The sequence below is a fragment of the Mesocricetus auratus genome, unplaced genomic scaffold (genome assembly GCF_017639785.1).
Source record: "Mesocricetus auratus isolate SY011 unplaced genomic scaffold, BCM_Maur_2.0 Super-Scaffold_100691, whole genome shotgun sequence".
In the NCBI taxonomy this organism is placed as follows: Eukaryota; Metazoa; Chordata; class Mammalia; order Rodentia; family Cricetidae; genus Mesocricetus; species Mesocricetus auratus.
This window is the reverse complement of record NW_024429267.1, coordinates 11395994-11407147: the sequence shown is the minus strand read 5'-3', so window position 1 is coordinate 11407147 and position 11154 is coordinate 11395994. Positions and strand designations below refer to the sequence as shown.

Below are 11154 nucleotides of genomic sequence, written 5' to 3'. Positions count from 1 at the left end.
CTTTAGGTCTTTCTTCCAATCAACCACAACATCGGGCTTCATAGAATCCAAAGGGCAGTGTGGACAGAGATATTGGTGGTTAGTCTCTTGTGCTTTCTCTAGATATCTTCGCTGTCATTCCTAATCAAAACACTCTCTACCAGGTCCCCAAACTTTCTACAAGCCTCTCCTGTAGGAAGAGGACGGATCTGACAACTTCTAAGGCCACACAGGGCAAGGCTTCTGTCTGAGAAGGGTCATGGCTGTAAAGCTGGCAGGAAACTATACTACTGATAGATTGATTAGGACAAATTTGATGGGCGAGCTTCCCTAGCAACAAACAGGAAGCAGAATCCAGGTGAGAGTGACTCTTCATCGGTGTAGGAAACAGCCGGGGACAGGTGGGAACAGCCCAGATCTACTTCCTTAAGGAAAAGGAAGTGACACACACTAGGAGTCTGGACTTTAGCTGCTCCGCAAGGCAGTGGCAGTCTCTGATTGGGGGAGGGATTGGTTAGTTGGTTAAGTATTGACAGATATTTTATACTAACATTATTTGCTACTAGATATTTTAGGATTAAAAAAGTATTATGTGGGCAATGGAGTAGAAGTTCAAAACCCTGATTTTGATGCAGTGTGGGGAGTTAGAGTTTGCAAAGGGAACCATGGGGTCCAAACGGGACAAGCTACTGTGGGGTCATGGGGGACTTTCAGCAGAGACCAGCTCTCATAAGGTGACAGTACTACAGCTAGCCAGATGTCATCCTGTGTAAGAAAATATCCTGCCACTTGTATCAGGCACCTGCAATGCCCATTCTGTCTCCCAGGACTTATCCCTGCCCGCTACCCAAGGGTCGTCATGGTAAGGTGTGGAAGCCTGCCTGTCTATCCATGTTTATTAATTAGCCCATGGTGAACAGGGTCACAGCCCATGCTTTTCTGGGCCCAGTCCCTCCATCCAGTCCCCCCCCCCCACATACACACTGTTACTACAGCAGGACAAGCGCAGACATGGGGTCTGAAGAAGGCCCTAAGTTTCCCTCTTTTGAAGAGCCTCCTCTGACCAGCTGTGTAGCTACTGGTCAACATGGCTCTTGAGCACTTTGGGTAGAACTAGTCAAAACAGATGGAGACACTTAAGTCCAAAGTGGACCTCCAAAAACTTAGTCTCATTGCAACATTAGCTGTGACATGAATGCTAATGATGAAGATTATGCTATTTGGATGTATGGAGTAAGTAAAATATACCAGTACTATTAATTTTGCTTGTTTTTTCTCCCCTCCAAAATGGGTGAAAAGGGCTATGGGGGAATTGCTCAGTGGTAGAGGGCATGTTAAGAATACATACTGCTCTTGCAGAGTTGAGTTCAATTCCCAGTACCTATGTTGAGCAGCTTACAACTCAGCTCCAGGGGGTCACCTGCACTCACATTTACAAATAATGAAAAATAAAAGTTTCATTAGATATTTAGTTACTATATGTGTATGTGTGTTTGATTGAGCATATGTATATGTATGCACACTGTAGGAGTCATGGAAGTGAGAACAGGTGTTGGATTTCCTGGAACAGGGGTTGCAAACTGTTGTCTACATGTAGCCTCCATGTGGTTGCTAACATGTGAAACCAGGTCCTCTGGGAGAATAGTAAGTGCTCTTAACCACTGAGCCTTCTCTCCAGCCCACCCAATAATACATTTTCAAAATTAAATTAAATTTGTTCTTGTTGTTTAAGACAGGATCTCTCTATGTAATCCTGAAATTCACTATGTAGAGTGCTGTGGAATAATCTTTTTGTACCCTGTGAAGATGTGTCACTCATTTTGGTTTAATAAAGAACTGAATGGCCAATTGTTAGGCAGGATTTCCAGGCACAGAAGATGCTGGGAAGAAGGACTGAGTTGTGAGGAGATGTCAGGGACGCGGAGTAAGCAGCATGGGCTTCACAAAGGAAAATACTCTCGGCTAGAAGGGAACTGGACACACCTTAGTGGTAAAAGATACTTTCCTAGCATAATGTGGTCCTAGCCTCAACGAAAAAGAAAGTGGCTATTAGAAAAATTAAAAACACAAAGCTGGTTCACATTGTACTCTTATTGTGAACAAACTGCACAGGCTGTACACCTGATGGGCTGCCTTTATTGAAAAGAACAAAACCCTACATGCTTAAGAACTCTTGAGAAAGTGGGGGAAGGAAATGTGTGCAATCTCAGTGCTGTCTTCTCTCCTGGTATAACCATCTTGTCCTCCAGTGGCCCAGGTGAGTCCTGGCATAGGACCCATGTACTCCTCAGGGCCTGGAGATGTGTTCACAGGGACCTGCAGTCATCCTATTACTCTGAAAAACTCACAGGAAGAGACCACACGGCTCCCTCAGGGAGCTACCTTGGCCAGTGAGGTTGAGGTTTCTTGGCTTAGAGCTCTCTGCGCTCCAGCCAGGGAGGCTTGTCCTCCACACCAGAGACTCTGATGGCCCATTGTAGATCTCCTTGATGAATGGAGATGTTGAAAATAGGTTAATTACTCTTAAATATGCAATTGTATACTAAACACTGTTCTTAGTGTTGCTGAGAGGCACGATCTATAACAGGAAGTTTGGAAGCCACTGACACAAACTGTTCTGTTCCTCAGGAGTCTGCTTCTTGCCACGTTTGGCTGGTAGGTGGTAGGAATCACCCAGAGACACGTCTCTGGCATGCTCATCTCTCTGAAATTCATAGGATTTCAAGACATGGGATATGTCTACATTCCACCAACGAGGATCATATGCAACCTGCCCTGGCTGTCAGACTCCACAGGCAACTGCCATGCTCTTTGTCCAGCCTCATTTCCTCCACACCTTGGAATGCACCAAGCTGTAAATGAGCCAAGCTATCTCCAAAAGCCCTGAGTCATAACCGCACATTCCTCCATCCGTGTGCAGCTCTGCATGCCATTGCTACACTCAGAACCAGCTCACCCTCGCTCATACCCACAGCCACTGGGGCTCCTCCCAAGGTCGTAACAACTCATGACCTCCACCTGCACCTGTCCCCAGTCCTGACCCTCAGGGGAGGCAGCATCGCCTCATCGGGGTTAATAAGTGTACTCTCAGCAGCCTGGCTGACGTCCCCACTCCATCCTTATTGGCTGCCAGACCACAGGCTAATTATGTAATCTTTCTAGAACTCAGTTTTCCCACCTGTAAACTGAAGTTTATGAGAGCGCCGCCTTCACTGGGAAGATGCAGCACAGTGCATGTATTGTTATATGTTAATATGCACATAAGCACATGTGATACATAATGAGATAATATGGGACACTTTCTATAGGGGACCAGCAGATGCCCTGAGCAACTTAGCTCTTTACTATGGGCTGTTTCCTTCCTTCTGCCTTCTCGCCTTGGCTATTGGGGTGCTCAGCTGGATCGATTGCCTCAACTGTAGGTCACATTTCACTGCTCTACCAGTGTCTGATGGACATCTGGGTTGCTTTTACTTATACGGGGTGAGGGAATCACGGAGTGCATGTGTGTGGAGGCCAGAGGACAACATTGGCTGTCATTTCTCAGGTGAGTTGGGGGTGGTGGGGTAAGGGACAAGGACCCTTACTGTTTTGGTCCTCACCATGTAGGCTAGGCTGACGAGCCAGGGAACCCTGGAGACTGACTTGTCTCAACCTCCCCAGTAGGATTATAAGAACGCAGCATAATACCTGGCCTTTTCACATGGGTTCTGGGGATTGAACTCGGGTCCTCATGTTTGTAAAGCAAACACATTTAAGGGCTGAGGGATCCGCTCAGCCCTATCTTTGCTTTCTAACTGCTATGAAAAGCGTTGTGACACTGGTGGGTGGATTTCTGAGTGAACCTGTGCTTTTATTCCTCTTGCATGTATACTTGGGAGTGATATGCCGGGCCGGCGCTCCGTCTATATTTAACCATCCAAGGAACTAACATTCCCCAAGAGGGCTGCACCAGTTTGTACTCCACTCCCTGCTGGCCGCATAGGAAAGTGCAGAGTTTTCATTATCCTGTCACATATATGAATCTCTAACTTACTGTGGCTTGAAACCAAATCTGATGGCTAAGGATGTTGTCAATCATTTCCCCTTCATTTGCTTACTTCTTGCTTGGACTCTCATTGTGGATTTCCCAAACCTTTCTAGACTTCAAAGGTCCCAGTTCTTCCTCTTATCTCTGCTATTCTGAAACATCTCCGTGCGTTTACTCATGAGGAATAATTTGTTGAACTTCTTTCAGGCAGTCTACGCATTTGTCTGAAGCAGACAACTGAGTAAGAAAAGCCATACCCTTTGCCCCTACCCCTCATTTCTGTAACAGTCTAGAGGAGCTACTAGGTCTTGCAGAGTTAGTCTCCTTGAAAGGCATCAGAAACTTCCCACAGCCTTCAGGGTAAAATTTAATGGTAAAATTCAGGACACTGTGAACACCATGTGTATATACGAGTGTTAGGCCAGCTCCACCATTGGCCCTACTACAGGGTGAGGTCTCCAAATCGATAATAACCCTTTCAGGCTGTCCTACCCCTCTTTCCTGCCACCCTCTTCATGCTTCTCCAAGGTAAGGGATGACTCTTAACACTTGCATTCCCTACAGCTCCAGAACAACACTTGGTCTATTAAAAGTCACAATAATTCCATCCATTTGCCTGCAAATTTCAAAGTGTCATTGTTTTGTTTGTTTGTTTGTTTTACCACTGAGTAACACTCCTTGGTATATATTACCACATTTTCTTTACCCATTCTTTGGTTGAGGGGCATCTAGGTTGTTTCCAGGTTCTGGCTATTATGAACATAGCTGAGCAAGTGTCCATGTAGTATGATTGTGCATCGGTTCAGTATATGCCCAAGAGAGGGATTGCTGGGTCTTGAGGTAAAATGATTCCTAATTTTCTGAGAAACCAAAGTGATTTCCAAAGTGACTGTACAAGATTGCACTCCCACCAGTAATGGAGGAGAGATTCCTTACTTCATAGCCTCTCCAGCATAGCTGACCCAAGCTAGTGGGAGCTCATAGACTATGGACCGACAGCTGAGGAACCTGCATGGGACTGAACTAGGATCTCTGAATGTGGGTGACAGCTATGTGGCTTGATCTGTTGGGGAGACCCTGGCAGTGTGACCAGGACCTATCCTGACTGTCCCAAAGAAGGCCTTACCCCCTCTGAGGAGTGGATGGGGGTGGGAAAGGGGGAGGTGGGGGCAGGAGAAGAGGAAGGGGGGAACTGGGGTTGGTATGTAAAATGAAAAAAGTGTAAATAAAATTAAATTAAAATTTAAAAAGACACAATAAAAGGATGTCCACTGAGTTAGGTGGGAAGGTGGCTAGCAATATGAATGAGTGTAATACTATATAGTTCTATAAGTCACATAACTTAGGTTTTAGTTGGTCAAAGTGAGGCTGTCTTCTGATGCCCATTTCAAACTGCCCAATCAACACAGTATACTGACCCGACTGAGATGACCTTTGAGCTTAGTCAAGTATTCAAAACAAATGCTACTAGCCTTTGAAGTTTTGACTCACGGCACATTTGCATCTGATTGAATCATTTGGGTTTTAAGCAAAACAACCTAACATAAAATCCACTGTCCAAATAAGGACTCCGTGACTCAGAGTCCTGTTTAGGGAGGCGGTGCTGAAACTGTAAGAACAGTGGGCGTGGACGAACCCTCCAGTTTGGCACACCTTCCCCTTTCACCCCACGCAGATGCAGACAGGACAAAGGTCCCTCTCTCACCAGGACAGGAAAGCCGGGAACAATTTTGCGGAGGAAGAGATTGGAGGCCACCGGAAGTGGGCTTGCAGTGGGGTATCCGGCCTGGTCCAGACTGTGGGAGACAGGATGCGAGAGAGCCCTGTTAGTTAATACAGGCAGTTTCCTATTTTCGCTAGCATGCGCGGTGGCCCATATGATGAGCCAGCGATAAATATATTGTCCTGAAATCTAACCGAGAGGGAGGAAACGCCTGGTATTTATGATATGTCCTTCTGCTTATCCGTGGAGAATGTTGTTGGGGGAGATAAACATAGCAAAGACAGTGTGTGCAGAGATGTTTGTGACGGGACTCTAAGTTACAGAGGACAGACTGACAGTGTTGAGCCGCTCTGCAAAAGGATGCAGGCTCTGAGGCAGGGCTTACGTTTGATCTTGGGTCTTCCCCTCAACTCTCCTCCCTCTCTTTTCAGACTCTTAGTTGTTCGGGTCAGATAACCACAGTCACAGCTTCTGGCCTTATTTATCTCCAATGCCCCTTCACTACTAAGGGACAAGGTTTCCCCTGGCCGCCTGCTCAGCAATCCATTGCTTCTTCCTCCCAACATTCTCTCTGGTTACTGAATAATCAGATCCTTGTCAATTGTGGTTGAGTAAAGGGCACAGGAAACAACTTCTCACCAGTACCCACTGGGTATCTTTTAGACACTGCTTATTAATAACCCTAAAAGGCAACAATGACCATCTCCCATCGTACAAACTGAGAAACTGAGTGATTACTCTTTAATGAGTAGTCACAGTGTTGGAACTCACAGTCATCATGGACCTCCTACTTAGCATGTTGTGTTTATTCCTTGCTATTTGTTTGGTGTAACAGAAGCATAAGGTATTCCTGTCCTAAAGGAGATAAACAAACAAAAAACAATAGCATGCTGGGAGATGCACTTTGGCAGCAGGGATGGGAGGGGAGAGGCTCTTCAGTCAAAACCATCATAGTCATGGATGGAGGAACATGTGTGAAGGCTCAGTTGCAGGTGTCACAAAGCACTGCCTATGTGTGTCCCCTTTGCTCTTAGCTACAAGGAGCGGTGGATGTCAGCGGCTCATAGGAATTACCCTGGACTGGAGGGAACTGACTCACCCAATATAAGGTCCCTTCCTCAGGGAAATCTTGAATTCAGGGACTTGCCACCAAGGAGGTACAGAAGTCCAGCTCTTTGTAAGAGCCGTCTGGATGGAGCTCCATATTGGGATGGCCAAGGCACTCTGGCAGCTCACCCTGTGCTGGGTGACCTCTCTTCAGGACTCCCTGTGGCTGGACTCAGCCGCCTGTCAGCTAGCAGCTGTTTAGCCTCAGACTCCCCATTTCGGCTTGATGGGCTAGGCTGTCACGGGAAGTTGCTTACATGCTGGCTCCATCCCATTTTCAGCTGAACTCCATCTTCTCCAAACACAGGCAGCTGAGGCAGATTGTCATGGTTGTTTCCCATCCCACTGAGAGGCACTGATCCATCCTGAATCTACCAGCAGTGGACCTCCGTACCCACTACCCCGGGTACCTTCCTGTTCTCTCAGGAAGCTGAGCTGCCACTGAGAGAGATCCTGGTGACATGGCCCCAGCTGAATGGGTGCCGATAGGGCCAGGCACCTGTGTTTATTGATTTAGCAACAGCACACAGCCTCCCCTCTTCCCTCCTATCCCTGCCCCGAGTTTGCAGATAAGCAGGGCTGGTGGGATTGACACCTGTGACTGATGACTGGGTCTCAGGACCACACAGATGTCTGCACTGATGGGGGAATAGTTGCCAACATCAAAGGAGTACACTCACAGTGAAGAGAGTAGTGGAGATATGGAAAGGAATAGGTGTGAGAGTGTTAGGACCATCCCAGCACAATTGATGGGGTGGCCTTTTCTGGTTTTCTCTACCCCTTCTCTTTTTCCAGGCCTTTTTGTTTCTGTACTTCAGGGCTTTTCATGGACTTATAATTCAATTGTTCTTTTGTTTTTCTAGATGGGGTCTCACTGTGACTCTACTGGTCTGGACCTCGTTATAAAGACTAGGTTGGCCCTAAACTCTTAGGACTGCTTCTTCTGTCTCAGCCTCTGGGATTATTCCTATGTCTATGTCTAGCTTTCCTTTTGTTTTATAAAGCCCTAATGCAGGCAGCATTTGTCTGTGGAGAGGAGGGGATGAGAGGGCAGGCTGTAGAATGTGGGAGACTGACCGACCAGGGCAGAGGGAGAGGAGAAGCAGAGCACATATATCTAGCTCCCAACAGTGAATAAGTGAATCAACAAAGGCCCGGGACATGGCTCAGCTGCTAAAGGCACTTGGCTATCAAGACTGAGGAACTGAGTTTGATCACTGGGACCCACATGGTGGAGGGAGAAAACTGGAGTCCTTTGGTTGTCTCTAGCCTGTACACCAAATAAACAAAAGTTAAAAATACAAAACAAAAGAATGAATAAATAAATAAGTAGATAAGTAAGCTTACTGTTGCTCTGACCAGAGACCTAGACTCCTACAGCTTTGAGATGATGGGTTCTAGAATATGAAAGGAATGACTGACTTATGTGTCTGCTGTCTCATTGTCTACCTGAGGCTGAGCTCTTTCTAGTCCTTGATGCAACGTTTTCAGCAGTCTAGATCCTGGTCACACTCTTCAAATAATGGAAACTGCCTAAGAAAAAACTCAGGGAGCTTTTGGGGGCATGGATTTCTGTATCCTGACACTCTGAGTCAGGATGCTTGTGGGTCAAGGTGCAGAAATGTTCTATTTACAAGACTTCAGGTGGCTTTACTGTGCATTCGGCTTGGGGACCACTGGAAAGCCCCAGTCCTACCCTGGACATACACCCAAGCTAATCATGTCCCCCATCCCCATCTTCCCAACCCTTCTTTCCTCCTGTTTGCTTGACTGTGGAGGGTGTTCAGCTGCTTTTCTTCTCCACACAAAAGTGTCAGTTCCTTCATTCACATGTCCTATTGCTGTCATGTGGCCCCATGTTCTTCTGAAATCACCTGGGTTCTATGTGTCTTTGAACCACAGCATCCCAACCTGGAGGCTGAGTTCCAGGCATGGCTGGGTCAGCACCACTCATCGGGGACTCTAGCTTTTCTAGTTTATCAGGTTTTCTGGACCACAGAGGGATGGGCTTCTCTGAAGCTGGGGCAAACTGAGACTCACCGTACCCTTGTTTGCTTGGCTTTGTTTTGAGACAAACTCTAACTTGCTGTATAGGGGAGGGTGACCTTAAACCCCTGAGCCACATGCCTCCACCTCCAAGGTGCTGAGATTACAGGTGTCTGCCATCATGCTGGGCCTCACAGGTGTCTTAGTCCACAATGTTGTCTGTGCAACTGGCTCTCCTAGGTCCCACCTATGTCATTGACTGTAGATTTAAGCTTGCGACCACAGAATTCACTTCATTGGATTCTTTACTTAGCTGTAGCCTAACTTTTCAATCTTGCTTCTTTTGGATTAAATGTTCTCTCCCCCAACTCTTTCAGACTATCCACTAGGTTTGTAGGCAGAGCTAATACAGACACAGAAGGCGCGAGCCCACTCGACTCTCGCCATTTCTTTTTAGTTGGCTCTGGCTGTTTGTTTGCCAGCTTTTGTGTCCTTTGATGGTAACTCTCTGCACTTGTGACCTCCAGAAGATTGTTCTGTGAGTTTATGCATCTCCCCCATAATCTCCTGTCTCTAGGAACCTGAGTCAATGGTGGACTAGTGTGGGAAGACCCAGTATTGAAGAAGGACTAGCTCTGAGATACCATTTACTCCAGAGCTACCCATGGAGTCAGGATGAATCCAGACTGTCACCCAATCCTGCATCTCCCCTCCTGCATCCTTCCCTCACCTCCTCCATCTTCCACTCACCCCCTCCAGCCATCCCTCCTCTCCTGTGTCCTCCACTCCCCTCCCCAATCCTCCACTCCCCTTGTGGGTCCTCTCGACAGTAGTCTCTTAATTATCACTTCTGTTCTGGAAGAAGCAGCCCAGAGATCATGGCTTCAGCATGCAAACACAGCTGGGGAGATGGCTCAGTCTGTACAGTTTATGGCATAGCCATGAAGACCCTAGTTCAATGTCCCAGAACCCACATAAAAATCCTGGAGTAGTGGTGCATGCCTGTAATTCCAGTGTTGCTGAGGAGGAGACAGGAGGATCTCAGGATAGTTGGCCTAGCCAAATCACCAAGCTCCAGGTTCACAAAAAGATCCTGTTTCAAAAGCAAGGCTGAGAGTGACTGAGGAAGACAGTGTCGAGAGCTCACTTCCCTCTTAATAGATTAGCTATTTCAGTTTTGGTATATGTTGAATTACAGGCATGACTCACATTTTAATTCCTCCAAATAGGATCAGTCACCAGCTGAGTAGCTTTCAAGGCAAATATCCCCCATAGCTTAAGGATACATGTGGGCTTTATGCCACATGGCTCAGTAAAGCCCTAATCCCCAGCACTTCTCGCCTGTTATTATTATCTGTGACGCTGGCTGGGTGGAGCCTGTTTCCTCTTAAAGACAGTCACCAGGATGCCTTTCTGAAAACAGACAGGAGCTTTCTACCCCTGCACCCAAACGGTTTCTACTACAAGCCCATAGCCGTAGCTACTGAGAAAGGTTGGACCGACGCCTTCTTCTACAATCTGAGGTTTTCTTTGTTATTTTATTTGTTTGAACAGGGTCTCATGTAGCCCAGGTTGACTTCTAACTGAGTGTGTAGTGGAGGATGGCCTTGAACTACTGATGCTCCTGCCTCTACCTTCCAAGTGCTGAGATTACAGGTGTGTGTCCCCACACCTGGCTTATTCGGTGCTGGGGACCAAGTCTAGGACGTCACGCATGCTAGACAAGCACTTTACCAACCAAGCCACACCCCCAGCCCTCATTTGTTCCATTTCACCTGGTTTCTTTCCCTCCACAATGCACAGAAATACTGGTTGCTATCCATTAGGGTGACCTACAATTCATGAAACCCGGCTTTTGGCTGCTAAATTCTGTGAACTATTTGAGTTTTGACTTCACCGTGTCCCTGCAGCCTCTGCATCATTTCACCATGGTCCTGCAGCCTCTGCATCACTTCACTGCATCCCTGCAGCCTCTGCATCACTTCACTGCATCCCTGCAACCTCTGCATCATTTCACCATGGTCCTGCAGCCTCTGCATCACTTCACTGTGTCCCTGCAGCCTCTGCATCACTTCACTGTGTCCCTGCAGCCTCTGCATCATTTCACCATGGTCCTGCAGCCTCTGCATCACTTCACCATGGTCTTGCAGCCTCTGCATCACTTCACTGTGTCCCTGCAGCCTCTGCATCACTTCACTGTGTCCTGCAGCTTCTGCATCACTTCCCCATGGTCCTGCAGCCTCTGCATCACTTCACTGTGTCCCTGCAGCCTCTGCATCACTTCCCCATGGTCCTGCAGTCTCTGCATCACTTCACTGTGTCCCTGCAG

The 11154-nt window shown here is 47.3% G+C and overlaps 1 long non-coding RNA gene across 1 annotated transcript; it reads right to left on the bottom strand.

Annotated features, from left to right (window-relative positions):
* Window positions 1-5512: 5512 nt before the first annotated feature.
* LOC110341894 lies at window positions 5513-7053 on the bottom strand. Its single transcript, XR_002383897.2, has 2 exons — window positions 6832-7053; window positions 5513-5805 (listed from the first exon to the last, which is right to left on the bottom strand). It is a non-coding gene; the product is annotated as an uncharacterized LOC110341894 (long non-coding RNA).
* Between the last annotated feature and the right edge of the window lie 4101 nt (window positions 7054-11154).